Source organism: Oncorhynchus keta, chromosome 3 (assembly GCF_023373465.1).
Source record: "Oncorhynchus keta strain PuntledgeMale-10-30-2019 chromosome 3, Oket_V2, whole genome shotgun sequence".
In the NCBI taxonomy this organism is placed as follows: domain Eukaryota; kingdom Metazoa; phylum Chordata; class Actinopteri; order Salmoniformes; family Salmonidae; genus Oncorhynchus; species Oncorhynchus keta.
The window spans coordinates 7,849,511-7,875,725 of record NC_068423.1 but is presented as its reverse complement, the minus strand read 5'-3'; the positions used below and the strand labels follow the sequence as shown (position 1 = coordinate 7,875,725).

General features: G+C 42.2%; 21 non-coding genes across 21 annotated transcripts; all 21 read right to left on the bottom strand.

Annotated features, from left to right (window-relative positions):
- Positions 1–1,042: 1,042 nt before the first annotated feature.
- On the bottom strand, positions 1,043–1,115 carry trnak-uuu (transfer RNA lysine (anticodon UUU)). Its single transcript has one exon. It is a non-coding gene; the product is annotated as a tRNA-Lys (tRNA).
- A 1,129-nt stretch (positions 1,116–2,244) lies between these two features.
- Positions 2,245–2,317, bottom strand: trnak-uuu (transfer RNA lysine (anticodon UUU)). Its single transcript has one exon. It is a non-coding gene; the product is annotated as a tRNA-Lys (tRNA).
- Positions 2,318–3,447: 1,130 nt separating this feature from the next.
- Positions 3,448–3,520, bottom strand: trnak-uuu (transfer RNA lysine (anticodon UUU)). The gene has a single exon. It is a non-coding gene; the product is annotated as a tRNA-Lys (tRNA).
- Positions 3,521–4,648: 1,128 nt separating this feature from the next.
- On the bottom strand, positions 4,649–4,721 carry trnak-uuu (transfer RNA lysine (anticodon UUU)). The gene has a single exon. It is a non-coding gene; the product is annotated as a tRNA-Lys (tRNA).
- Positions 4,722–5,849: 1,128 nt separating this feature from the next.
- On the bottom strand, positions 5,850–5,922 carry trnak-uuu (transfer RNA lysine (anticodon UUU)). The gene has a single exon. It is a non-coding gene; the product is annotated as a tRNA-Lys (tRNA).
- Positions 5,923–7,038: 1,116 nt separating this feature from the next.
- On the bottom strand, positions 7,039–7,111 carry trnak-uuu (transfer RNA lysine (anticodon UUU)). Its single transcript has one exon. It is a non-coding gene; the product is annotated as a tRNA-Lys (tRNA).
- Positions 7,112–8,241: 1,130 nt separating this feature from the next.
- trnak-uuu (transfer RNA lysine (anticodon UUU)) lies at positions 8,242–8,314 on the bottom strand. The gene has a single exon. It is a non-coding gene; the product is annotated as a tRNA-Lys (tRNA).
- A 1,133-nt stretch (positions 8,315–9,447) lies between these two features.
- trnak-uuu (transfer RNA lysine (anticodon UUU)) lies at positions 9,448–9,520 on the bottom strand. Its single transcript has one exon. It is a non-coding gene; the product is annotated as a tRNA-Lys (tRNA).
- Positions 9,521–10,649: 1,129 nt separating this feature from the next.
- On the bottom strand, positions 10,650–10,722 carry trnak-uuu (transfer RNA lysine (anticodon UUU)). Its single transcript has one exon. It is a non-coding gene; the product is annotated as a tRNA-Lys (tRNA).
- Positions 10,723–11,851: 1,129 nt separating this feature from the next.
- trnak-uuu (transfer RNA lysine (anticodon UUU)) lies at positions 11,852–11,924 on the bottom strand. Its single transcript has one exon. It is a non-coding gene; the product is annotated as a tRNA-Lys (tRNA).
- A 1,129-nt stretch (positions 11,925–13,053) lies between these two features.
- trnak-uuu (transfer RNA lysine (anticodon UUU)) lies at positions 13,054–13,126 on the bottom strand. The gene has a single exon. It is a non-coding gene; the product is annotated as a tRNA-Lys (tRNA).
- Positions 13,127–14,255: 1,129 nt separating this feature from the next.
- On the bottom strand, positions 14,256–14,328 carry trnak-uuu (transfer RNA lysine (anticodon UUU)). The gene has a single exon. It is a non-coding gene; the product is annotated as a tRNA-Lys (tRNA).
- A 1,129-nt stretch (positions 14,329–15,457) lies between these two features.
- Positions 15,458–15,530, bottom strand: trnak-uuu (transfer RNA lysine (anticodon UUU)). Its single transcript has one exon. It is a non-coding gene; the product is annotated as a tRNA-Lys (tRNA).
- A 1,175-nt stretch (positions 15,531–16,705) lies between these two features.
- trnak-uuu (transfer RNA lysine (anticodon UUU)) lies at positions 16,706–16,778 on the bottom strand. Its single transcript has one exon. It is a non-coding gene; the product is annotated as a tRNA-Lys (tRNA).
- Positions 16,779–17,907: 1,129 nt separating this feature from the next.
- On the bottom strand, positions 17,908–17,980 carry trnak-uuu (transfer RNA lysine (anticodon UUU)). Its single transcript has one exon. It is a non-coding gene; the product is annotated as a tRNA-Lys (tRNA).
- Positions 17,981–19,109: 1,129 nt separating this feature from the next.
- Positions 19,110–19,182, bottom strand: trnak-uuu (transfer RNA lysine (anticodon UUU)). Its single transcript has one exon. It is a non-coding gene; the product is annotated as a tRNA-Lys (tRNA).
- Positions 19,183–20,311: 1,129 nt separating this feature from the next.
- trnak-uuu (transfer RNA lysine (anticodon UUU)) lies at positions 20,312–20,384 on the bottom strand. The gene has a single exon. It is a non-coding gene; the product is annotated as a tRNA-Lys (tRNA).
- Positions 20,385–21,511: 1,127 nt separating this feature from the next.
- On the bottom strand, positions 21,512–21,584 carry trnak-uuu (transfer RNA lysine (anticodon UUU)). The gene has a single exon. It is a non-coding gene; the product is annotated as a tRNA-Lys (tRNA).
- A 1,129-nt stretch (positions 21,585–22,713) lies between these two features.
- trnak-uuu (transfer RNA lysine (anticodon UUU)) lies at positions 22,714–22,786 on the bottom strand. Its single transcript has one exon. It is a non-coding gene; the product is annotated as a tRNA-Lys (tRNA).
- Positions 22,787–23,914: 1,128 nt separating this feature from the next.
- On the bottom strand, positions 23,915–23,987 carry trnak-uuu (transfer RNA lysine (anticodon UUU)). Its single transcript has one exon. It is a non-coding gene; the product is annotated as a tRNA-Lys (tRNA).
- Positions 23,988–25,116: 1,129 nt separating this feature from the next.
- trnak-uuu (transfer RNA lysine (anticodon UUU)) lies at positions 25,117–25,189 on the bottom strand. Its single transcript has one exon. It is a non-coding gene; the product is annotated as a tRNA-Lys (tRNA).
- Between the last annotated feature and the right edge of the window lie 1,026 nt (positions 25,190–26,215).

Below are 26,215 nucleotides of genomic sequence, written 5' to 3'. Positions count from 1 at the left end.
AGAGAACCAGGTCTTCATTCCAAATGATACAGTCAACAAAATCTGAACTAGGCATCCCCTCCAAAAACACATTGTACAAGATCTCGTGGCGCAAAGGTAGTGCGTCTGACTCCAGATCAGAAGGTTGTGTGTTCAAATCACGTCGTGTTCAGGGATTTCATGTGTGCATTATCTGCGTTCTTTACACAGCGAAGTCAATGAATCAGCACATGAACCAATGTGGCTTTACATAAACCACCAAACCAATGCTGCTTAAGATGACAATTGTCTCTCACAGAAGCATGGCACACTGCAAATTCCTAAATCAGATGATGCTGTGTGATTGACAGACTTAAATCATTATTCGAACAAGGAGTTCAACTTCTTTTGGCTTGGAGGCAGAATTTCGGCATATGGATGAGAAGCGTGCCCTGTTACTCAGGCCCACATGCTCGGATATGCATATAATTGGTAGATGTGGATAAAAATCACTCTAAAGTTTCCAAAACTGTTAAAATCCTGTCTGTGAGTATAACAGAACTGATACGGCAGGCGAAAACCTGAGGAAAATCAATCCAGGAAGTGGGATTTTTTTGATGTGGGTAGTTTTCAATTGAATGCCTATTGAGTTTCTAATGGGTTCGGACCCAGATTGCAGTTCCTATGGCTTCCACTAGATGTCAACAGTCTTTAGACATTGTTTCAGACTTCTTTTCTGAAAAATTAAGAAGAACGAGACCTTTCTGTCAGTGCTTAGGAAGCATGCAATGCTGGTTTGCGAGCGTGACCGAGTGCGCACCCTTCGTTGTTTTTCCTTTCTATTGAATACGCTATTGTCCGGTTGAAATATGATCGATTATTAAGACAATCGACAACCTGAGGATTCATTTTAACATGGTTTGACATGTTTCGACAAACTTTATCGGTACTATGAGGATGTCTTCAGACTAAGCTGTTTTGGCTCTGGGAGTGTTTTGTCCACAGTTCGAACATGTCATGGAAAGTCAAGTAAAATGCATGTTCAGAAAGACAGTGGAGTGAAGAAATGTGAACATTAAAGTATCGCCCGAACAGGGACTTGAACCCTGGACCCTCAGATTAAAAGTCTGATGCTCTACCGACTGAGCTATCCGGGCTCTGCTTTTGCTTATTTTCATACACCTAACCTGCCGGGTAGAGGCACGTGCTGACGAGGGGGCATTGTCAGATGGTACAGTTCCCCAGAGAACCAGGTCTTCATTCCAAATGATACAGTCAACAAAATCTGAACTAGGCATCCCCTCCAAAAAACACATTGTACAAGATCTCGTGGCGCAAAGGTAGTGCGTCTGACTCCAGATCAGAAGGTTGTGTGTTCAAATCACGTCGTGTTCAGGGATTTCATGTGTGCATTATCTGCGTTCTTTACACAGCGAAGTCAATGAATCAGCACATGAACCAATGTGGCTTTACATAAACCACCAAACCAATGCTGCTTAAGATGACAATTGTCTCTCACAGAAGCATGGCACACTGCAAATTCCTAAATCAGATGATGCTGTGTGATTGACAGACTTAAATCATTATTCGAACAAGGAGTTCAACTTCTTTTGGCTTGGAGGCAGAATTTCGGCATATGGATGAGAAGCGTGCCCTGTTACTCAGGCCCACATGCTCGGATATGCATATAATTGGTAGATGTGGATAAAAATCACTCTAAAGTTTCCAAAACTGTTAAAATCCTGTCTGTGAGTATAACAGAACTGATACGGCAGGCGAAAACCTGAGGAAAATCAATCCAGGAAGTGGGATTTTTTTGATGTGGGTAGTTTTCAATTGAATGCCTATTGAGTTTCTAATGGGTTCGGACCCAGATTGCAGTTCCTATGGCTTCCACTAGATGTCAACAGTCTTTAGACATTGTTTCAGACTTCTTTTCTGAAAAATTAAGAAGAACGAGACCTTTCTGTCAGTGCTTAGGAAGCATGCAATGCTGGTTTGCGAGCGTGACCGAGTGCGCACCCTTCGTTGTTTTTCCTTTCTATTGAATACGCTATTGTCCGGTTGAAATATGATCGATTATTAAGACAATCGACAACCTGAGGATTCATTTTAACATGGTTTGACATGTTTCGACAAACTTTATCGGTACTATGAGGATGTCTTCAGACTAAGCTGTTTTGGCTCTGGGAGTGTTTTGTCCACAGTTCGAACATGTCATGGAAAGTCAAGTAAAATGCATGTTCAGAAAGACAGTGGAGTGAAGAAATGTGAACATTAAAGTATCGCCCGAACAGGGACTTGAACCCTGGACCCTCAGATTAAAAGTCTGATGCTCTACCGACTGAGCTATCCGGGCTCTGCTTTTGCTTATTTTCATACACCTAACCTGCCGGGTAGAGGCACGTGCTGACGAGGGGGCATTGTCAGATGGTACAGTTCCCCAGAGAACCAGGTCTTCATTCCAAATGATACAGTCAACAAAATCTGAACTAGGCATCCCCTCCAAAAAACACATTGTACAAGATCTCGTGGCGCAAAGGTAGTGCGTCTGACTCCAGATCAGAAGGTTGTGTGTTCAAATCAAGTCGTGTTCAGGGATTTCATGTGTGCATTATCTGCATTCTTTACACAGCGAAGTCAATGAATCAGCACATGAACCAATGTGGCTTTACATAAACCACCAAACCAATGCTGCTTAAGATGACAATTGTCTCTCACAGAAGCATGGCACACTGCAAATTCCTAAATCAGATGATGCTGTGTGATTGACAGACTTAAATCATTATTCGAACAAGGAGTTCAACTTCTTTTGGCTTGGAGGCAGAATTTCGGCATATGGATGAGAAGCGTGCCCTGTTACTCAGGCCCACATGCTCGGATATGCATATAATTGGTAGATGTGGATAAAAATCACTCTAAAGTTTCCAAAACTGTTAAAATCCTGTCTGTGAGTATAACAGAACTGATACGGCAGGCGAAAACCTGAGGAAAATCAATCCAGGAAGTGGGATTTTTTTGATGTGGGTAGTTTTCAATTGAATGCCTATTGAGTTTCTAATGGGTTCGGACCCAGATTGCAGTTCCTATGGCTTCCACTAGATGTCAACAGTCTTTAGACATTGTTTCAGACTTCTTTTCTGAAAAAGTTAAGAAGAACGAGACCTTTCTGTCAGTGCTTAGGAAGCATGCAATGCTGGTTTGCGAGCGTGACCGAGTGCGCACCCTTCGTTGTTTTTCCTTTCTATTGAATACGCTATTGTCCGGTTGAAATATGATCGATTATTAAGACAATCGACAACCTGAGGATTCATTTTAACATGGTTTGACATGTTTCGACAAACTTTATCGGTACTATGAGGATGTCTTCAGACTAAGCTGTTTTGGCTCTGGGAGTGTTTTGTCCACAGTTCGAACATGTCATGGAAAGTCAAGTAAAATGCATGTTCAGAAAGACAGTGGAGTGAAGAAATGTGAACATTAAAGTATCGCCCGAACAGGGACTTGAACCCTGGACCCTCAGATTAAAAGTCTGATGCTCTACCGACTGAGCTATCCGGGCTCTGCTTTTGCTTATTTTCATACACCTAACCTGCCGGGTAGAGGCACGTGCTGACGAGGGGGCATTGTCAGATGGTACAGTTCCCCAGAGAACCAGGTCTTCATTCCAAATGATACAGTCAACAAAATCTGAACTAGGCATCCCCTCCAAAAACACATTGTACAAGATCTCGTGGCGCAAAGGTAGTGCGTCTGACTCCAGATCAGAAGGTTGTGTGTTCAAATCACGTCGTGTTCAGGGATTTCATGTGTGCATTATCTGCGTTCTTTACACAGCGAAGTCAATGAATCAGCACATGAACCAATGTGGCTTTACATAAACCACCAAACCAATGCTGCTTAAGATGACAATTGTCTCTCACAGAAGCATGGCACACTGCAAATTCCTAAATCAGATGATGCTGTGTGATTGACAGACTTAAATCATTATTCGAACAAGGAGTTCAACTTCTTTTGGCTTGGAGGCAGAATTTCGGCATATGGATGAGAAGCGTGCCCTGTTACTCAGGCCCACATGCTCGGATATGCATATAATTGGTAGATGTGGATAAAAATCACTCTAAAGTTTCCAAAACTGTTAAAATCCTGTCTGTGAGTATAACAGAACTGATACGGCAGGCGAAAACCTGAGGAAAATCAATCCAGGAAGTGGGATTTTTTTGATGTGGGTAGTTTTCAATTGAATGCCTATTGAGTTTCTAATGGGTTCGGACCCAGATTGCAGTTCCTATGGCTTCCACTAGATGTCAACAGTCTTTAGACATTGTTTCAGACTTCTTTTCTGAAAAATTAAGAAGAACGAGACCTTTCTGTCAGTGCTTAGGAAGCATGCAATGCTGGTTTGCGAGCGTGACCGAGTGCGCACCCTTCGTTGTTTTTCCTTTCTATTGAATACGCTATTGTCCGGTTGAAATATGATCGATTATTAAGACAATCGACAACCTGAGGATTCATTTTAACATGGTTTGACATGTTTCGACAAACTTTATCGGTACTATGAGGATGTCTTCAGACTAAGCTGTTTTGGCTCTGGGAGTGTTTTGTCCACAGTTCGAACATGTCATGGAAAGTCAAGTAAAATGCATGTTCAGAAAGACAGTGGAGTGAAGAAATGTGAACATTAAAGTATCGCCCGAACAGGGACTTGAACCCTGGACCCTCAGATTAAAAGTCTGATGCTCTACCGACTGAGCTATCCGGGCTCTGCTTTTGCTTATTTTCATACACCTAACCTGCCGGGTAGAGGCACGTGCTGACGAGGGGGCATTGTCAGATGGTACAGTTCCCCAGAGAACCAGGTCTTCATTCCAAATGATACAGTCAACAAAATCTGAACTAGGCATCCCCTCCAAAAACACATTGTACAAGATCTCGTGGCGCAAAGGTAGTGCGTCTGACTCCAGATCAGAAGGTTGTGTGTTCAAATCAAGTCGTGTTCAGGGATTTCATGTGTGCATTATCTGCCTTCTTTACACAGCGAAGTCAATGAATCAGCACATGAACCAATGTGGCTTTACATAAACCACCAAACCAATGCTGCTTAAGATGACAATTGTCTCTCACAGAAGCATGGCACACTGCAAATTCCTAAATCAGATGATGCTGTGTGATTGACAGACTTAAATCATTATTCGAACAAGGAGTTCAACTTCTTTTGGCTTGGAGGCAGAATTTCGGCATATGGATGAGAAGCGTGCCCTGTTACTCAGGCCCACATGCTCGGATATGCATATAATTGGTAGATGTGGATAAAAATCACTCTAAAGTTTCCAAAACTGTTAAAATCCTGTCTGTGAGTATAACAGAACTGATACGGCAGGCGAAAACCTGAGGAAAATCAATCCAGGAAGTGGGATTTTTTTGATGTGGGTAGTTTTCAATTGAATGCCTATTGAGTTTCTAATGGGTTCGGACCCAGATTGCAGTTCCTATGGCTTCCACTAGATGTCAACAGTCTTTAGACATTGTTTCAGACTTCTTTTCTGAAAAATTAAGAAGAACGAGACCTTTCTGTCAGTGCTTAGGAAGCATGCAATGCTGGTTTGCGAGCGTGACCGAGTGCGCACCCTTCGTTGTTTTTCCTTTCTATTGAATACGCTATTGTCCGGTTGAAATATGATCGATTATTAAGACAATCGACAACCTGAGGATTCATTTTAACATGGTTTGACATGTTTCGACAAACTTTATCGGTACTATGAGGATGTCTTCAGACTAAGCTGTTTTGGCTCTGGGAGTGTTTTGTCCACAGTTCGAACATGTCATGGAAAGTCAAGTAAAATGCATGTTCAGAAAGACAGTGGAGTGAAGAAATGTGAACATTAAAGTATCGCCCGAACAGGGACTTGAACCCTGGACCCTCAGATTAAAAGTCTGATGCTCTACCGACTGAGCTATCCGGGCTCTGCTTTTGCTTATTTTCATACACCTAACCTGCCGGGTAGAGGCACGTGCTGACGAGGGGGCATTGTCAGATGGTACAGTTCCCCAGAGAACCAGGTCTTCATTCCAAATGATACAGTCAACAAAATCTGAACTAGGCATCCCCTCCAAAAACACATTGTACAAGATCTCGTGGCGCAAAGGTAGTGCGTCTGACTCCAGATCAGAAGGTTGTGTGTTCAAATCAAGTCGTGTTCAGGGATTTCATGTGTGCATTATCTGCCTTCTTTACACAGCGAAGTCAATGAATCAGCACATGAACCAATGTGGCTTTACATAAACCACCAAACCAATGCTGCTTAAGATGACAATTGTCTCTCACAGAAGCATGGCACACTGCAAATTCCTAAATCAGATGATGCTGTGTGATTGACAGACTTAAATCATTATTCGAACAAGGAGTTCAACTTCTTTTGGCTTGGAGGCAGAATTTCGGCATATGGATGAGAAGCGTGCCCTGTTACTCAGGCCCACATGCTCGGATATGCATATAATTGGTAGATGTGGATAAAAATCACTCTAAAGTTTCCAAAACTGTTAAAATCCTGTCTGTGAGTATAACAGAACTGATACGGCAGGCGAAAACCTGAGGAAAATCAATCCAGGAAGTGGGATTTTTTTGATGTGGGTAGTTTTCAATTGAATGCCTATTGAGTTTCTAATGGGTTCGGACCCAGATTGCAGTTCCTATGGCTTCCACTAGATGTCAACAGTCTTTAGACATTGTTTCAGACTTCTTTTCTGAAAAATTAAGAAGAACGAGACCTTTCTGTCAGTGCTTAGGAAGCATGCAATGCTGGTTTGCGTGCGCACCCTTCGTTGTTTTTCCTTTCTATTGAATACGCTATTGTCCGGTTGAAATATGATCGATTATTAAGACAATCGACAACCTGAGGATTCATTTTAACATGGTTTGACATGTTTCGACAAACTTTATCGGTACTATGAGGATGTCTTCAGACTAAGCTGTTTTGGTTCTGGGAGTGTTTTGTCCACAGTTCGAACATGTCATGGAAAGTCAAGTAAAACGCATGTTCAGAAAGACAGTGGAGTGAAGAAATGTGAACATTAAAGTATTGCCCGAACAGGGACTTGAACCCTGGACCCTCAGATTAAAAGTCTGATGCTCTACCGACTGAGCTATCCGGGCTCTGCTTTTGCTTATTTTCATACACCTAACCTGCCGGGTAGAGGCACGTGCTGACGAGGGGGCATTGTCAGATGGTACAGTTCCCCAGAGAACCAGGTCTTCATTCCAAATGATACAGTCAACAAAATCTGAACTAGGGATCCCCTCCAAAAAACACATTTAACAAGATCTCGTGGCGCAAAGGTAGTGCGTCTGACTCCAGATCAGAAGGTTGTGTGTTCAAATCAAGTCGTGTTCAGGGTTTTCATGTGTGCATTATCTGCCTTCTTTACAGAGCGAAGTCAATGAATCAGCACATGAACTAATTTGGCTTTACATAAACCACCAAACCAATGCTGCTTAAGATGACAATTGTCTCTCACAGAAGCATGGCACACTGTAAATTCCTAAATCAGATGATGCTGTGTGATTGACAGACTTAAATCATTATTCGAACAAGGAGTTCAACTTCTTTTGGCTTGGAGGCAGAATTTCGGCATATGGATGAGAAGCGTGCCCTGTTACTCATTCCCAGATGCTCGGATATGCATATAATTGGTAGATGTGGATAAAAATCACTCTAAAGTTTCCAAAACTGTTAAAATCCTGTCTGTGAGTATAACAGAACTGATACGGCAGGCGAAAACCTGAGGAAAATCAATCCAGGAAGTGGGATTTTTTTTGATGTGGGTAGTTTTCAATTGAATGCCTATTGAGTTTCTAATGGGTTCGGACCCAGATTGCAGTTCCTATGGCTTCCACTAGATGTCAACAGTCTTTAGACATTGTTTCAGACTTCTTTTCTGAAAAATTAAGAAGAACGAGACCTTTCTGTCAGTGCTTAGGAAGCATGCAATGCTGGTTTGCGAGCGTGACCGAGTGCGCACCCTTCGTTGTTTTTCCTTTCTATTGAATACGCTATTGTCCGGTTGAAATATGATCGATTATTAAGACAATCGACAACCTGAGGATTCATTTTAACATGGTTTGACATGTTTCGACAAACTTTATCGGTACTATGAGGATGTCTTCAGACTAAGCTGTTTTGGTTCTGGGAGTGTTTTGTCCACAGTTCGAACATGTCATGGAAAGTCAAGTAAAATGCATGATCAGAAAGACAGTGGAGTGAAGAAATGTGAACATTAAAGCATCGCCCGAACAGGGACTTGAACCCTGGACCCTCAGATTAAAAGTCTGATGCTCTACCGACTGAGCTATCCGGGCTCTGCTTTTGCTTATTTTCATACACCTAACCTGCCGGGTAGAGGCACGTGCTGACGAGGGGGCATTGTCAGATGGTACAGTTCCCCAGAGAACCAGGTCTTCATTCCAAATCATACAGTCAACAAAATCTGAACTAGGCATCCCCTCCAAAAAACACATTGTACAAGATCTCGTGGCGCAAAGGTAGTGCGTCTGACTCCAGATCAGAAGGTTGTGTGTTCAAGTCACGTCGTGGTCAGGGATTTCATGTGTCCATTATTATCTGCATTCTTTACACAGCGAAGTCAATGAATCAGCACATTAACCAATGTGTCTTTTCATAAAACCACCAAACCAATGCTGCTTAAGTTGACAATTGTCTCTCACAGAAGCATGGCACACTGCAAATTCCTAAATCAGATGATGCTGTGTGATTGACAGACTTAAATCATTATTCGAACAAGGAGTTCAACTTCTTTTGGCTTGGAGGCAGAATTTCGGCATATGGATGAGAAGCGTGCCCTGTTACTCAGGCCCACATGCTCGGATATGCATATAATTGGTAGATGTGGATAAAAATCACTCTAAAGTTTCCAAAACTGTTAAAATCCTGTCTGTGAGTATAACAGAACTGATACGGCAGGCGAAAACCTGAGGAAAATCAATCCAGGAAGTGGGATTTTTTTGATGTGGGTAGTTTTCAATTGAATGCCTATTGAGTTTCTAATGGGTTCGGACCCAGATTGCAGTTCCTATGGCTTCCACTAGATGTCAACAGTCTTTAGACATTGTTTCAGACTTCTTTTCTGAAAAATTAAGAAGAACGAGACCTTTCTGTCAGTGCTTAGGAAGCATGCAATGCTGGTTTGCGAGCGTGACCGAGTGCGCACCCTTCGTTGTTTTTCCTTTCTATTGAATACGCTATTGTCCGGTTGAAATATTATCGATTATTAAGACAATCGACAACCTGAGGATTCATTTTAACATGGTTTGACATGTTTCGACAAACTTTATCGGTACTATGAGGATGTCTTCAGACTAAGCTGTTTTGGTTCTGGGAGTGTTTTGTCCACAGTTCGAACATGTCATGGAAAGTCAAGTAAAATGCATGATCAGAAAGACAGTGGAGTGAAGAAATGTGAACATTAAAGCATCGCCATAACAGGGACTTGAACTCTGGACCCTCAGATTAAAAGTCTGATGCTCTACCGACTGAGCTATCCGGGCTCTGCTTTTGCTTATTTTCATACACCTAACCTGCCGGGTAGAGGCACGTGCTGACGAGGGGGCATTGTCAGATGGTACAGTTCCCCAGAGAACCAGGTCTTCATTCCAAATGATACAGTCAACAAAATCTGAACTAGGCATCCCCTCCAAAAAACACATTGTACAAGATCTCGTGGCGCAAAGGTAGTGCGTCTGACTCCAGATCAGAAGGTTGTGTGTTCAAATCAAGTCGTGTTCAGGGTTTTCATGTGTGCATTATCTGCCTTCTTTACACAGCGAAGTCAATGAATCAGCACATTAACAAATGTGGCTTTACATAAACCACCAAACCAATGCTGCTTAAGATGACAATTGTCTCTCACAGAAGCATGGCACACTGCAAATTCCTAAATCAGATGATGCTGTGTGATTGACAGACTTAAATCATTATTCGAACAAGGAGTTCAACTTCTTTTGGCTTGGAGGCAGAATTTCGGCATATGGATGAGAAGCGTGCCCTGTTACTCAGGCCCACATGCTCGGATATGCATATAATTGGTAGATGTGGATAAAAATCACTCTAAAGTTTCCAAAACTGTTAAAATCCTGTCTGTGAGTATAACAGAACTGATACGGCAGGCGAAAACCTGAGGAAAATCAATCCAGGAAGTGGGATTTTTTTGATGTGGGTAGTTTTCAATTGAATGCCTATTGAGTTTCTAATGGGTTCGGACCCAGATTGCAGTTCCTATGGCTTCCACTAGATGTCAACAGTCTTTAGACATTGTTTCAGACTTCTTTTCTGAAAAATTAAGAAGAACGAGACCTTTCTGTCAGTGCTTAGGAAGCATGCAATGCTGGTTTGCGAGCGTGACCGAGTGCGCACCCTTCGTTGTTTTTCCTTTCTATTGAATACGCTATTGTCCGGTTGAAATATTATCGATTATTAAGACAATCGACAACCTGAGGATTCATTTTAACATGGTTTGACATGTTTCGACAAACTTTATCGGTACTATGAGGATGTCTTCAGACTAAGCTGTTTTGGTTCTGGGAGTGTTTTGTCCACAGTTCGAACATGTCATGGAAAGTCAAGTAAAATGCATGATCAGAAAGACAGTGGAGTGAAGAAATGTGAACATTAAAGCATCGCCCGAACAGGGACTTGAACCCTGGACCCTCAGATTAAAAGTCTGATGCTCTACCGACTGAGCTATCCGGGCTCTGCTTTTGCTTATTTTCATACACCTAACCTGCCGGGTAGAGGCACGTGCTGACGAGGGGGCATTGTCAGATGGTACAGTTCCCCAGAGAACCAGGTCTTCATTCCAAATGATACAGTCAACAAAATCTGAACTAGGCATCCCCTCCAAAAAACACATTGTACAAGATCTCGTGGCGCAAAGGTAGTGCGTCTGACTCCAGATCAGAAGGTTGTGTGTTCAAATCAAGTCGTGTTCAGGGTTTTCATGTGTGCATTATCTGCCTTCTTTACACAGCGAAGTCAATGAATCAGCACATTAACAAATGTGGCTTTACATAAACCACCAAACCAATGCTGCTTAAGATGACAATTGTCTCTCACAGAAGCATGGCACACTGCAAATTCCTAAATCAGATGATGCTGTGTGATTGACAGACTTAAATCATTATTCGAACAAGGAGTTCAACTTCTTTTGGCTTGGAGGCAGAATTTCGGCATATGGATGAGAAGCGTGCCCTGTTACTCAGGCCCACATGCTCGGATATGCATATAATTGGTAGATGTGGATAAAAATCACTCTAAAGTTTCCAAAACTGTTAAAATCCTGTCTGTGAGTATAACAGAACTGATACGGCAGGCGAAAACCTGAGGAAAATCAATCCAGGAAGTGGGATTTTTTTGATGTGGGTAGTTTTCAATTGAATGCCTATTGAGTTTCTAATGGGTTCGGACCCAGATTGCAGTTCCTATGGCTTCCACTAGATGTCAACAGTCTTTAGACATTGTTTCAGACTTCTTTTCTGAAAAATTAAGAAGAACGAGACCTTTCTGTCAGTGCTTAGGAAGCATGCAATGCTGGTTTGCGAGCGTGACCGAGTGCGCACCCTTCGTTGTTTTTCCTTTCTATTGAATACGCTATTGTCCGGTTGAAATATTATCGATTATTAAGACAATCGACAACCTGAGGATTCATTTTAACATGGTTTGACATGTTTCGACAAACTTTATCGGTACTATGAGGATGTCTTCAGACTAAGCTGTTTTGGTTCTGGGAGTGTTTTGTCCACAGTTCGAACATGTCATGGAAAGTCAAGTAAAATGCATGATCAGAAAGACAGTGGAGTGAAGAAATGTGAACATTAAAGCATCGCCCGAACAGGGACTTGAACCCTGGACCCTCAGATTAAAAGTCTGATGCTCTACCGACTGAGCTATCCGGGCTCTGCTTTTGCTTATTTTCATACACCTAACCTGCCGGGTAGAGGCACGTGCTGACGAGGGGGCATTGTCAGATGGTACAGTTCCCCAGAGAACCAGGTCTTCATTCCAAATGATACAGTCAACAAAATCTGAACTAGGCATCCCCTCCAAAAAACACATTGTACAAGATCTCGTGGCGCAAAGGTAGTGCGTCTGACTCCAGATCAGAAGGTTGTGTGTTCAAATCAAGTCGTGTTCAGGGTTTTCATGTGTGCATTATCTGCCTTCTTTACACAGCGAAGTCAATGAATCAGCACATTAACAAATGTGGCTTTACATAAACCACCAAACCAATGCTGCTTAAGATGACAATTGTCTCTCACAGAAGCATGGCACACTGCAAATTCCTAAATCAGATGATGCTGTGTGATTGACAGACTTAAATCATTATTCGAACAAGGAGTTCAACTTCTTTTGGCTTGGAGGCAGAATTTCGGCATATGGATGAGAAGCGTGCCCTGTTACTCAGGCCCACATGCTCGGATATGCATATAATTGGTAGATGTGGATAAAAATCACTCTAAAGTTTCCAAAACTGTTAAAATCCTGTCTGTGAGTATAACAGAACTGATACGGCAGGCGAAAACCTGAGGAAAATCAATCCAGGAAGTGGGATTTTTTTGATGTGGGTAGTTTTCAATTGAATGCCTATTGAGTTTCTAATGGGTTCGGACCCAGATTGCAGTTCCTATGGCTTCCACTAGATGTCAACAGTCTTTAGACATTGTTTCAGACTTCTTTTCTGAAAAATTAAGAAGAACGAGACCTTTCTGTCAGTGCTTAGGAAGCATGCAATGCTGGTTTGCGAGCGTGACCGAGTGCGCACCCTTCGTTGTTTTTCCTTTCTATTGAATACGCTATTGTCCGGTTGAAATATGATCGATTATTAAGACAATCGACAACCTGAGGATTCATTTTAACATGGTTTGACATGTTTCGACAAACTTTATCGGTACTATGAGGATGTCTTCAGACTAAGCTGTTTTGGTTCTGGGAGTGTTTTGTCCACAGTTCGAACATGTCATGGAAAGTCAAGTAAAATGCATGATCAGAAAGACAGTGGAGTGAAGAAATGTGAACATTAAAGCATCGCCCGAACAGGGACTTGAACCCTGGACCCTCAGATTAAAAGTCTGATGCTCTACCGACTGAGCTATCCGGGCTCTGCTTTTGCTTATTTTCATACACCTAACCTGCCGGGTAGAGGCACGTGCTGACGAGGGGGCATTGTCAGATGGTACAGTTCCCCAGAGAACCAGGTCTTCATTCCAAATGATACAGTCAACAAAATCTGAACTAGGGATCCCCTCCAAAAAAACATTGTACAAGATCTCGTGGCGCAAAGGTAGTGCGTCTGACTCCAGATCAGAAGGTTGTGTGTTCAAATCAAGTCGTGTTCAGGGTTTTCATGTGTGCATTATCTGCCTTCTTTACACAGCGAAGTCAATGAATCAGCACATTAACAAATGTGGCTTTACATAAACCACCAAACCAATGCTGCTTAAGATGACAATTGTCTCTCACAGAAGCATGGCACACTGCAAATTCCTAAATCAGATGATGCTGTGTGATTGACAGACTTAAATCATTATTCGAACAAGGAGTTCAACTTCTTTTGGCTTGGAGGCAGAATTTCGGCATATGGATGAGAAGCGTGCCCTGTTACTCAGGCCCACATGCTCGGATATGCATATAATTGGTAGATGTGGATAAAAATCACTCTAAAGTTTCCAAAACTGTTAAAATCCTGTCTGTGAGTATAACAGAACTGATACGGCAGGCGAAAACCTGAGGAAAATCAATCCAGGAAGTGGGATTTTTTTTGATGTGGGTAGTTTTCAATTGAATGCCTATTGAGTTTCTAATGGGTTCGGACCCAGATTGCAGTTCCTATGGCTTCCACTAGATGTCAACAGTCTTTAGACATTGTTTCAGACTTCTTTTCTGAAAAATTAAGAAGAACGAGACCTTTCTGTCAGTGCTTAGGAAGCATGCAATGCTGGTTTGCGAGCGTGACCGAGTGCGCACCCTTCGTTGTTTTTCCTTTCTATTGAATACGCTATTGTCCGGTTGAAATATGATCGATTATTAAGACAATCGACAACCTGAGGATTCATTTTAACATGGTTTGACATGTTTCGACAAACTTTATCGGTACTATGAGGATGTCTTCAGACTAAGCTGTTTTGGTTCTGGGAGTGTTTTGTCCACAGTTCGAACATGTCATGGAAAGTCAAGTAAAATGCATGATCAGAAAGACAGTGGAGTGAAGAAATGTGAACATTAAAGCATCGCCCGAACAGGGACTTGAACCCTGGACCCTCAGATTAAAAGTCTGATGCTCTACCGACTGAGCTATCCGGGCTCTGCTTTTGCTTATTTTCATACACCTAACCTGCCGGGTAGAGGCACGTGCTGACGAGGGGGCATTGTCAGATGGTACAGTTCCCCAGAGAACCAGGTCTTCATTCCAAATGATACAGTCAACAAAATCTGAACTAGGCATCCCCTCCAAAAAAACATTGTACAAGATCTCGTGGCGCAAAGGTAGTGCGTCTGACTCCAGATCAGAAGGTTGTGTGTTCAAATCAAGTCGTGTTCAGGGTTTTCATGTGTGCATTATCTGCCTTCTTTACACAGCGAAGTCAATGAATCAGCACATTAACAAATGTGGCTTTACATAAACCACCAAACCAATGCTGCTTAAGATGACAATTGTCTCTCACAGAAGCATGGCACACTGCAAATTCCTAAATCAGATGATGCTGTGTGATTGACAGACTTAAATCATTATTCGAACAAGGAGTTCAACTTCTTTTGGCTTGGAGGCAGAATTTCGGCATATGGATGAGAAGCGTGCCCTGTTACTCAGGCCCAGATGCTCGGATATGCATATAATTGGTAGATGTGGATAAAAATCACTCTAAAGTTTCCAAAACTGTTAAAATCCTGTCTGTGAGTATAACAGAACTGATACGGCAGGCGAAAACCTGAGGAAAATCAATCCAGGAAGTGGGATTTTTTTTGATGTGGGTAGTTTTCAATTGAATGCCTATTGAGTTTCTAATGGGTTCGGACCCAGATTGCAGTTCCTATGGCTTCCACTAGATGTCAACAGTCTTTAGACATTGTTTCAGACTTCTTTTCTGAAAAATTAAGAAGAACGAGACCTTTCTGTCAGTGCTTAGGAAGCATGCAATGCTGGTTTGCGAGCGTGACCGAGTGCGCACCCTTCGTTGTTTTTCCTTTCTATTGAATACGCTATTGTCCGGTTGAAATATGATCGATTATTAAGACAATCGACAACCTGAGGATTCATTTTAACATGGTTTGACATGTTTCGACAAACTTTATCGGTACTATGAGGATGTCTTCAGACTAAGCTGTTTTGGTTCTGGGAGTGTTTTGTCCACAGTTCGAACATGTCATGGAAAGTCAAGTAAAATGCATGATCAGAAAGACTGTGGAGTGAAGAAATGTGAACATTAAAGCATCGCCCGAACACGGACTTGAACCGTGGACCCTCAGATTAAAAGTCTGATGCTCTACCGACTGAGCTATCCGGGCTCTGCTTTTGCTTATTTTCATACACCTAACCTGCCGGGTAGAGGCACGTGCTGACGAGGGGGCATTGTCAGATGGTACAGTTCCCCAGAGAACCAGGTCTTCATTCCAAATGATACAGTCAACAAAATCTGAACTAGGCATCCCCTCCAAAAAACATATTGTACAAGATCTCGTGGCGCAAAGGTAGTGCGTCTGACTCCAGATCAGAAGGTATTGTGTTCAAATCAAGTCGTGTTCAGGGTTTTCATGTGTGCATTATCTGCCTTCTTTACACAGCGAAGTCAAAGAATCAGCACATTAACAAATGTGGATTTACATAAACCACCAAACCAATGCTGCTTAAGATGACAATTGTCTCTCACAGAAGCATGGCACACTGCAAATTCCTAAATCAGATGATGCTGTGTGATTGACAGACTTAAATCATTATTCGAACAAGGAGTTCAACTTCTTTTGGCTTGGAGGCAGAATTTCGGCATATGGATGAGAAGCGTGCCCTGTTACTCAGGCCCAGATGCTCGGATATGCATATAATTGGTAGATGTGGATAAAAATCACTCTAAAGTTTCCAAAACTGTTAAAATCCTGTCTGTGAGTATAACAGAACTGATACGGCAGGCGAAAACCTGAGGAAAATCAATCCAGGAAGTGGGATTTTTTTTGATGTGGGTAGTTTTCAATTGAATGCCTATTGAGTTTCTTCCTAATGATGTCAACAGTCTTTAGACATTGTTTCAGACTTCTTTTCTGAAAAATTAAGAAGAACGGACCCAGATTGCAGTTCCTAGGCTTCCATAGATGTCAACAGTCTGGTTTCAGACTTCTTTTCTGAAAAATTAAGAAGAACGAGACCTTTCTGTCAGTGCTTAGGAAGCATGCAATGCTGGTTTGCGAGCGTGACCGAGTGCGCACCCTCCGTTTTTTTCCTTTCTATTGAATACGCTATTGTCCGGTTGAAATATGATCGATTATTAAGACAATCGACAACCTGAGGATTCATTTTAACATGGTTTGACATGTTTCGACAAACTTTATCGGTACTATGAGGATGTCTTCAGACTAAGCTGTTTTGGTTCTGGGAGTGTTTTGTCCACAGTTCGAACATGTCATGGAAAGTCAAGTAAAATGCATGATCAGAAAGACAGTGGAGTGAAGAAATGTGAACATTAAAGCATCGCCCGAACAGGGACTTGAACCCTGGACCCTCAGATTAAAAGTCTGATGCTCTACCGACTGAGCTATCCGGGCTCTGCTTTTGCTTATTTTCATACACCTAACCTGCCGGGTAGAGGCACGTGCTGACGAGGGGGCATTGTCAGATGGTACAGTTCCCCAGAGAACCAGGTCTTCATTCCAAATGATACAGTCAACAAAATCTGAACTAGGCATCCCCTCCAAAAAACACATTGTACAAGATCTCGTGGCGCAAAGGTAGTGCGTCTGACTCCAGATCAGAAGGTTGTGTGTTCAAATCAAGTCGTGTTCAGGGTTTTCATGTGTGCATTATCTGCCTTCTTTACACAGCGAAGTCAATGAATCAGCACATTAACAAATGTGGCTTTACATAAACCACCAAACCAATGCTGCTTAAGATGACAATTGTCTCTCACAGAAGCATGGCACACTGCAAATTCCTAAATCAGATGATGCTGTGTGATTGACAGACTTAAATCATTATTCGAACAAGGAGTTCAACTTCTTTTGGCTTGGAGGCAGAATTTCGGCATATGGATGAGAAGCGTGCCCTGTTACTCAGGCCCACATGCTCGGATATGCATATAATTGGTAGATGTGGATAAAAATCACTCTAAAGTTTCCAAAACTGTTAAAATCCTGTCTGTGAGTATAACAGAACTGATACGGCAGGCGAAAACCTGAGGAAAATCAATCCAGGAAGTGGGATTTTTTTGATGTGGGTAGTTTTCAATTGAATGCCTATTGAGTTTCTAATGGGTTCGGACCCAGATTGCAGTTCCTATGGCTTCCACTAGATGTCAACAGTCTTTAGACATTGTTTCAGACTTCTTTTCTGAAAAATTAAGAAGAACGAGACCTTTCTGTCAGTGCTTAGGAAGCATGCAATGCTGGTTTGCGAGCGTGACCGAGTGCGCACCCTTCGTTGTTTTTCCTTTCTATTGAATACGCTATTGTCCGGTTGAAATATGATCGATTATTAAGACAATCGACAACCTGAGGATTCATTTTAACATGGTTTGACATGTTTCGACAAACTTTATCGGTACTATGAGGATGTCTTCAGACTAAGCTGTTTTGGTTCTGGGAGTGTTTTGTCCACAGTTCGAACATGTCATGGAAAGTCAAGTAAAATGCATGATCAGAAAGACAGTGGAGTGAAGAAATGTGAACATTAAAGCATCGCCCGAACAGGGACTTGAACCCTGGACCCTCAGATTAAAAGTCTGATGCTCTACCGACTGAGCTATCCGGGCTCTGCTTTTGCTTATTTTCATACACCTAACCTGCCGGGTAGAGGCACGTGCTGACGAGGGGGCATTGTCAGATGGTACAGTTCCCCAGAGAACCAGGTCTTCATTCCAAATGATACAGTCAACAAAATCTGAACTAGGCATCCCCTCCAAAAAACACATTGTACAAGATCTCGTGGCGCAAAGGTAGTGCGTCTGACTCCAGATCAGAAGGTTGTGTGTTCAAATCAAGTCGTGTTCAGGGTTTTCATGTGTGCATTATCTGCCTTCTTTACACAGCGAAGTCAATGAATCAGCACATTAACAAATGTGGCTTTACATAAACCACCAAACCAATGCTGCTTAAGATGACAATTGTCTCTCACAGAAGCATGGCACACTGCAAATTCCTAAATCAGATGATGCTGTGTGATTGACAGACTTAAATCATTATTCGAACAAGGAGTTCAACTTCTTTTGGCTTGGAGGCAGAATTTCGGCATATGGATGAGAAGCGTGCCCTGTTACTCAGGCCCACATGCTCGGATATGCATATAATTGGTAGATGTGGATAAAAATCACTCTAAAGTTTCCAAAACTGTTAAAATCCTGTCTGTGAGTATAACAGAACTGATACGGCAGGCGAAAACCTGAGGAAAATCAATCCAGGAAGTGGGATTTTTTTGATGTGGGTAGTTTTCAATTGAATGCCTATTGAGTTTCTAATGGGTTCGGACCCAGATTGCAGTTCCTATGGCTTCCACTAGATGTCAACAGTCTTTAGACATTGTTTCAGACTTCTTTTCTGAAAAATTAAGAAGAACGAGACCTTTCTGTCAGTGCTTAGGAAGCATGCAATGCTGGTTTGCGAGCGTGACCGAGTGCGCACCCTTCGTTGTTTTTCCTTTCTATTGAATACGCTATTGTCCGGTTGAAATATTATCGATTATTAAGACAATCGACAACCTGAGGATTCATTTTAACATGGTTTGACATGTTTCGACAAACTTTATCGGTACTATGAGGATGTCTTCAGACTAAGCTGTTTTGGTTCTGGGAGTGTTTTGTCCACAGTTCGAACATGTCATGGAAAGTCAAGTAAAATGCATGATCAGAAAGACAGTGGAGTGAAGAAATGTGAACATTAAAGCATCGCCCGAACAGGGACTTGAACCCTGGACCCTCAGATTAAAAGTCTGATGCTCTACCGACTGAGCTATCCGGGCTCTGCTTTTGCTTATTTTCATACACCTAACCTGCCGGGTAGAGGCACGTGCTGACGAGGGGGCATTGTCAGATGGTACAGTTCCCCAGAGAACCAGGTCTTCATTCCAAATGATACAGTCAACAAAATCTGAACTAGGCATCCCCTCCAAAAAACACATTGTACAAGATCTCGTGGCGCAAAGGTAGTGCGTCTGACTCCAGATCAGAAGGTTGTGTGTTCAAATCAAGTCGTGTTCAGGGTTTTCATGTGTGCATTATCTGCCTTCTTTACACAGCGAAGTCAATGAATCAGCACATTAACAAATGTGGCTTTACATAAACCACCAAACCAATGCTGCTTAAGATGACAATTGTCTCTCACAGAAGCATGGCACACTGCAAATTCCTAAATCAGATGATGCTGTGTGATTGACAGACTTAAATCATTATTCGAACAAGGAGTTCAACTTCTTTTGGCTTGGAGGCAGAATTTCGGCATATGGATGAGAAGCGTGCCCTGTTACTCAGGCCCACATGCTCGGATATGCATATAATTGGTAGATGTGGATAAAAATCACTCTAAAGTTTCCAAAACTGTTAAAATCCTGTCTGTGAGTATAACAGAACTGATACGGCAGGCGAAAACCTGAGGAAAATCAATCCAGGAAGTGGGATTTTTTTGATGTGGGTAGTTTTCAATTGAATGCCTATTGAGTTTCTAATGGGTTCGGACCCAGATTGCAGTTCCTATGGCTTCCACTAGATGTCAACAGTCTTTAGACATTGTTTCAGACTTCTTTTCTGAAAAATTAAGAAGAACGAGACCTTTCTGTCAGTGCTTAGGAAGCATGCAATGCTGGTTTGCGAGCGTGACCGAGTGCGCACCCTTCGTTGTTTTTCCTTTCTATTGAATACGCTATTGTCCGGTTGAAATATGATCGATTATTAAGACAATCGACAACCTGAGGATTCATTTTAACATGGTTTGACATGTTTCGACAAACTTTATCGGTACTATGAGGATGTCTTCAGACTAAGCTGTTTTGGTTCTGGGAGTGTTTTGTCCACAGTTCGAACATGTCATGGAAAGTCAAGTAAAATGCATGATCAGAAAGACAGTGGAGTGAAGAAATGTGAACATTAAAGCATCGCCCGAACAGGGACTTGAACCCTGGACCCTCAGATTAAAAGTCTGATGCTCTACCGACTGAGCTATCCGGGCTCTGCTTTTGCTTATTTTCATACACCTAACCTGCCGGGTAGAGGCACGTGCTGACGAGGGGCATTGTCAGATGGTACAGTTCCCCAGAGAACCAGGTCTTCATTCCAAATGATACAGTCAACAAAATCTGAACTAGGGATCCCCTCCAAAAAAACATTGTACAAGATCTCGTGGCGCAAAGGTAGTGCGTCTGACTCCAGATCAGAAGGTTGTGTGTTCAAATCAAGTCGTGTTCAGGGTTTTCATGTGTGCATTATCTGCCTTCTTTACACAGCGAAGTCAATGAATCAGCACATTAACAAATGTGGCTTTACATAAACCACCAAACCAATGCTGCTTAAGATGACAATTGTCTCTCACAGAAGCATGGCACACTGCAAATTCCTAAATCAGATGATGCTGTGTGATTGACAGACTTAAATCATTATTCGAACAAGGAGTTCAACTTCTTTTGGCTTGGAGGCAGAATTTCGGCATATGGATGAGAAGCGTGCCCTGTTACTCAGGCCCACATGCTCGGATATGCATATAATTGGTAGATGTGGATAAAAATCACTCTAAAGTTTCCAAAACTGTTAAAATCCTGTCTGTGAGTATAACAGAACTGATACGGCAGGCGAAAACCTGAGGAAAATCAATCCAGGAAGTGGGATTTTTTTGATGTGGGTAGTTTTCAATTGAATGCCTATTGAGTTTCTAATGGGTTCGGACCCAGATTGCAGTTCCTATGGCTTCCACTAGATGTCAACAGTCTTTAGACATTGTTTCAGACTTCTTTTCTGAAAAATTAAGAAGAACGAGACCTTTCTGTCAGTGCTTAGGAAGCATGCAATGCTGGTTTGCGAGCGTGACCGAGTGCGCACCCTTCGTTGTTTTTCCTTTCTATTGAATACGCTATTGTCCGGTTGAAATATTATCGATTATTAAGACAATCGACAACCTGAGGATTCATTTTAACATGGTTTGACATGTTTCGACAAACTTTATCGGTACTATGAGGATGTCTTCAGACTAAGCTGTTTTGGTTCTGGGAGTGTTTTGTCCACAGTTCGAACATGTCATGGAAAGTCAAGTAAAATGCATGATCAGAAAGACAGTGGAGTGAAGAAATGTGAACATTAAAGCATCGCCCGAACAGGGACTTGAACCCTGGACCCTCAGATTAAAAGTCTGATGCTCTACCGACTGAGCTATCCGGGCTCTGCTTTTGCTTATTTTCATACACCTAACCTGCCGGGTAGAGGCACGTGCTGACGAGGGGGCATTGTCAGATGGTACAGTTCCCCAGAGAACCAGGTCTTCATTCCAAATGATACAGTCAACAAAATCTGAACTAGGCATCCCCTCCAAAAAACACATTGTACAAGATCTCGTGGCGCAAAGGTAGTGCGTCTGACTCCAGATCAGAAGGTTGTGTGTTCAAATCAAGTCGTGTTCAGGGTTTTCATGTGTGCATTATCTGCCTTCTTTACACAGCGAAGTCAATGAATCAGCACATTAACAAATGTGGCTTTACATAAACCACCAAACCAATGCTGCTTAAGATGACAATTGTCTCTCACAGAAGCATGGCACACTGCAAATTCCTAAATCAGATGATGCTGTGTGATTGACAGACTTAAATCATTATTCGAACAAGGAGTTCAACTTCTTTTGGCTTGGAGGCAGAATTTCGGCATATGGATGAGAAGCGTGCCCTGTTACTCAGGCCCACATGCTCGGATATGCATATAATTGGTAGATGTGGATAAAAATCACTCTAAAGTTTCCAAAACTGTTAAAATCCTGTCTGTGAGTATAACAGAACTGATACGGCAGGCGAAAACCTGAGGAAAATCAATCCAGGAAGTGGGATTTTTTTGATGTGGGTAGTTTTCAATTGAATGCCTATTGAGTTTCTAATGGGTTCGGACCCAGATTGCAGTTCCTATGGCTTCCACTAGATGTCAACAGTCTTTAGACATTGTTTCAGACTTCTTTTCTGAAAAATTAAGAAGAACGAGACCTTTCTGTCAGTGCTTAGGAAGCATGCAATGCTGGTTTGCGAGCGTGACCGAGTGCGCACCCTTCGTTGTTTTTCCTTTCTATTGAATACGCTATTGTCCGGTTGAAATATTATCGATTATTAAGACAATCGACAACCTGAGGATTCATTTTAACATGGTTTGACATGTTTCGACAAACTTTATCGGTACTATGAGGATGTCTTCAGACTAAGCTGTTTTGGTTCTGGGAGTGTTTTGTCCACAGTTCGAACATGTCATGGAAAGTCAAGTAAAATGCATGATCAGAAAGACAGTGGAGTGAAGAAATGTGAACATTAAAGCATCGCCCGAACAGGGACTTGAACCCTGGACCCTCAGATTAAAAGTCTGATGCTCTACCGACTGAGCTATCCGGGCTCTGCTTTTGCTTATTTTCATACACCTAACCTGCCGGGTAGAGGCACGTGCTGACGAGGGGGCATTGTCAGATGGTACAGTTCCCCAGAGAACCAGGTCTTCATTCCAAATGATACAGTCAACAAAATCTGAACTAGGCATCCCCTCCAAAAAAACATTGTACAAGATCTCGTGGCGCAAAGGTAGTGCGTCTGACTCCAGATCAGAAGGTTGTGTGTTCAAATCAAGTCGTGTTCAGGGTTTTCATGTGTGCATTATCTGCCTTCTTTACACAGCGAAGTCAATGAATCAGCACATTAACAAATGTGGCTTTACATAAACCACCAAACCAATGCTGCTTAAGATGACAATTGTCTCTCACAGAAGCATGGCACACTGCAAATTCCTAAATCAGATGATGCTGTGTGATTGACAGACTTAAATCATTATTCGAACAAGGAGTTCAACTTCTTTTGGCTTGGAGGCAGAATTTCGGCATATGGATGAGAAGCGTGCCCTGTTACTCAGGCCCACATGCTCGGATATGCATATAATTGGTAGATGTGGATAAAAATCACTCTAAAGTTTCCAAAACTGTTAAAATCCTGTCTGTGAGTATAACAGAACTGATACGGCAGGCGAAAACCTGAGGAAAATCAATCCAGGAAGTGGGATTTTTTTGATGTGGGTAGTTTTCAATTGAATGCCTATTGAGTTTCTAATGGGTTCGGACCCAGATTGCAGTTCCTATGGCTTCCACTAGATGTCAACAGTCTTTAGACATTGTTTCAGACTTCTTTTCTGAAAAATTAAGAAGAACGAGACCTTTCTGTCAGTGCTTAGGAAGCATGCAATGCTGGTTTGCGAGCGTGACCGAGTGCGCACCCTTCGTTGTTTTTCCTTTCTATTGAATACGCTATTGTCCGGTTGAAATATTATCGATTATTAAGACAATCGACAACCTGAGGATTCATTTTAACATGGTTTGACATGTTTCGACAAACTTTATCGGTACTATGAGGATGTCTTCAGACTAAGCTGTTTTGGTTCTGGGAGTGTTTTGTCCACAGTTCGAACATGTCATGGAAAGTCAAGTAAAATGCATGATCAGAAAGACAGTGGAGTGAAGAAATGTGAACATTAAAGCATCGCCCGAACAGGGACTTGAACCCTGGACCCTCAGATTAAAAGTCTGATGCTCTACCGACTGAGCTATCCGGGCTCTGCTTTTGCTTATTTTCATACACCTAACCTGCCGGGTAGAGGCACGTGCTGACGAGGGGGCATTGTCAGATGGTACAGTTCCCCAGAGAACCAGGTCTTCATTCCAAATGATACAGTCAACAAAATCTGAACTAGGCATCCCCTCCAAAAAACACATTGTACAAGATCTCGTGGCGCAAAGGTAGTGCGTCTGACTCCAGATCAGAAGGTTGTGTGTTCAAATCAAGTCGTGTTCAGGGTTTTCATGTGTGCATTATCTGCCTTCTTTACACAGCGAAGTCAATGAATCAGCACATTAACAAATGTGGCTTTACATAAACCACCAAACCAATGCTGCTTAAGATGACAATTGTCTCTCACAGAAGCATGGCACACTGCAAATTCCTAAATCAGATGATGCTGTGTGATTGACAGACTTAAATCATTATTCGAACAAGGAGTTCAACTTCTTTTGGCTTGGAGGCAGAATTTCGGCATATGGATGAGAAGCGTGCCCTGTTACTCAGGCCCACATGCTCGGATATGCATATAATTGGTAGATGTGGATAAAAATCACTCTAAAGTTTCCAAAACTGTTAAAATCCTGTCTGTGAGTATAACAGAACTGATACGGCAGGCGAAAACCTGAGGAAAATCAATCCAGGAAGTGGGATTTTTTTGATGTGGGTAGTTTTCAATTGAATGCCTATTGAGTTTCTAATGGGTTCGGACCCAGATTGCAGTTCCTATGGCTTCCACTAGATGTCAACAGTCTTTAGACATTGTTTCAGACTTCTTTTCTGAAAAATTAAGAAGAACGAGACCTTTCTGTCAGTGCTTAGGAAGCATGCAATGCTGGTTTGCGAGCGTGACCGAGTGCGCACCCTCCGTTGTTTTTCCTTTCTATTGAATACGCTATTGTCCGGTTGAAATATTATCGATTATTAAGACAATCGACAACCTGAGGATTCATTTTAACATGGTTTGACATGTTTCGACAAACTTTATCGGTACTATGAGGATGTCTTCAGACTAAGCTGTTTTGGTTCTGGGAGTGTTTTGTCCACAGTTCGAACATGTCATGGAAAGTCAAGTAAAATGCATGATCAGAAAGACAGTGGAGTGAAGAAATGTGAACATTAAAGCATCGCCCGAACAGGGACTTGAACCCTGGACCCTCAGATTAAAAGTCTGATGCTCTACCGACTGAGCTATCCGGGCTCTGCTTTTGCTTATTTTCATACACCTAACCTGCCGGGTAGAGGCACGTGCTGACGAGGGGGCATTGTCAGATGGTACAGTTCCCCAGAGAACCAGGTCTTCATTCCAAATGATACAGTCAACAAAATCTGAACTAGGCATCCCCTCCAAAAAACACATTGTACAAGATCTCGTGGCGCAAAGGTAGTGCGTCTGACTCCAGATCAGAAGGTTGTGTGTTCAAATCAAGTCGTGTTCAGGGTTTTCATGTGTGCATTATCTGCCTTCTTTACACAGCGAAGTCAATGAATCAGCACATTAACAAATGTGGCTTTACATAAACCACCAAACCAATGCTGCTTAAGATGACAATTGTCTCTCACAGAAGCATGGCACACTGCAAATTCCTAAATCAGATGATGCTGTGTGATTGACAGACTTAAATCATTATTCGAACAAGGAGTTCAACTTCTTTTGGCTTGGAGGCAGAATTTCGGCATATGGATGAGAAGCGTGCCCTGTTACTCAGGCCCACATGCTCGGATATGCATATAATTGGTAGATGTGGATAAAAATCACTCTAAAGTTTCCAAAACTGTTAAAATCCTGTCTGTGAGTATAACAGAACTGATACGGCAGGCGAAAACCTGAGGAAAATCAATCCAGGAAGTGGGATTTTTTTGATGTGGGTAGTTTTCAATTGAATGCCTATTGAGTTTCTAATGGGTCGGACCCAGATTGCAGTTCCTATGGCTTCCACTAGATGTCAACAGTCTTTAGACATTGTTTCAGACTTCTTTTCTGAAAAATTAAGAAGAACGAGACCTTTCTGTCAGTGCTTAGGAAGCATGCAATGCTGGTTTGCGAGCGTGACCGAGTGCGCACCCTTCGTTGTTTTTCCTTTCTATTGAATACGCTATTGTCCGGTTGAAATATTATCGATTATTAAGACAATCGACAACCTGAGGATTCATTTTAACATGGTTTGACATGTTTCGACAAACTTTATCGGTACTATGAGGATGTCTTCAGACTAAGCTGTTTTGG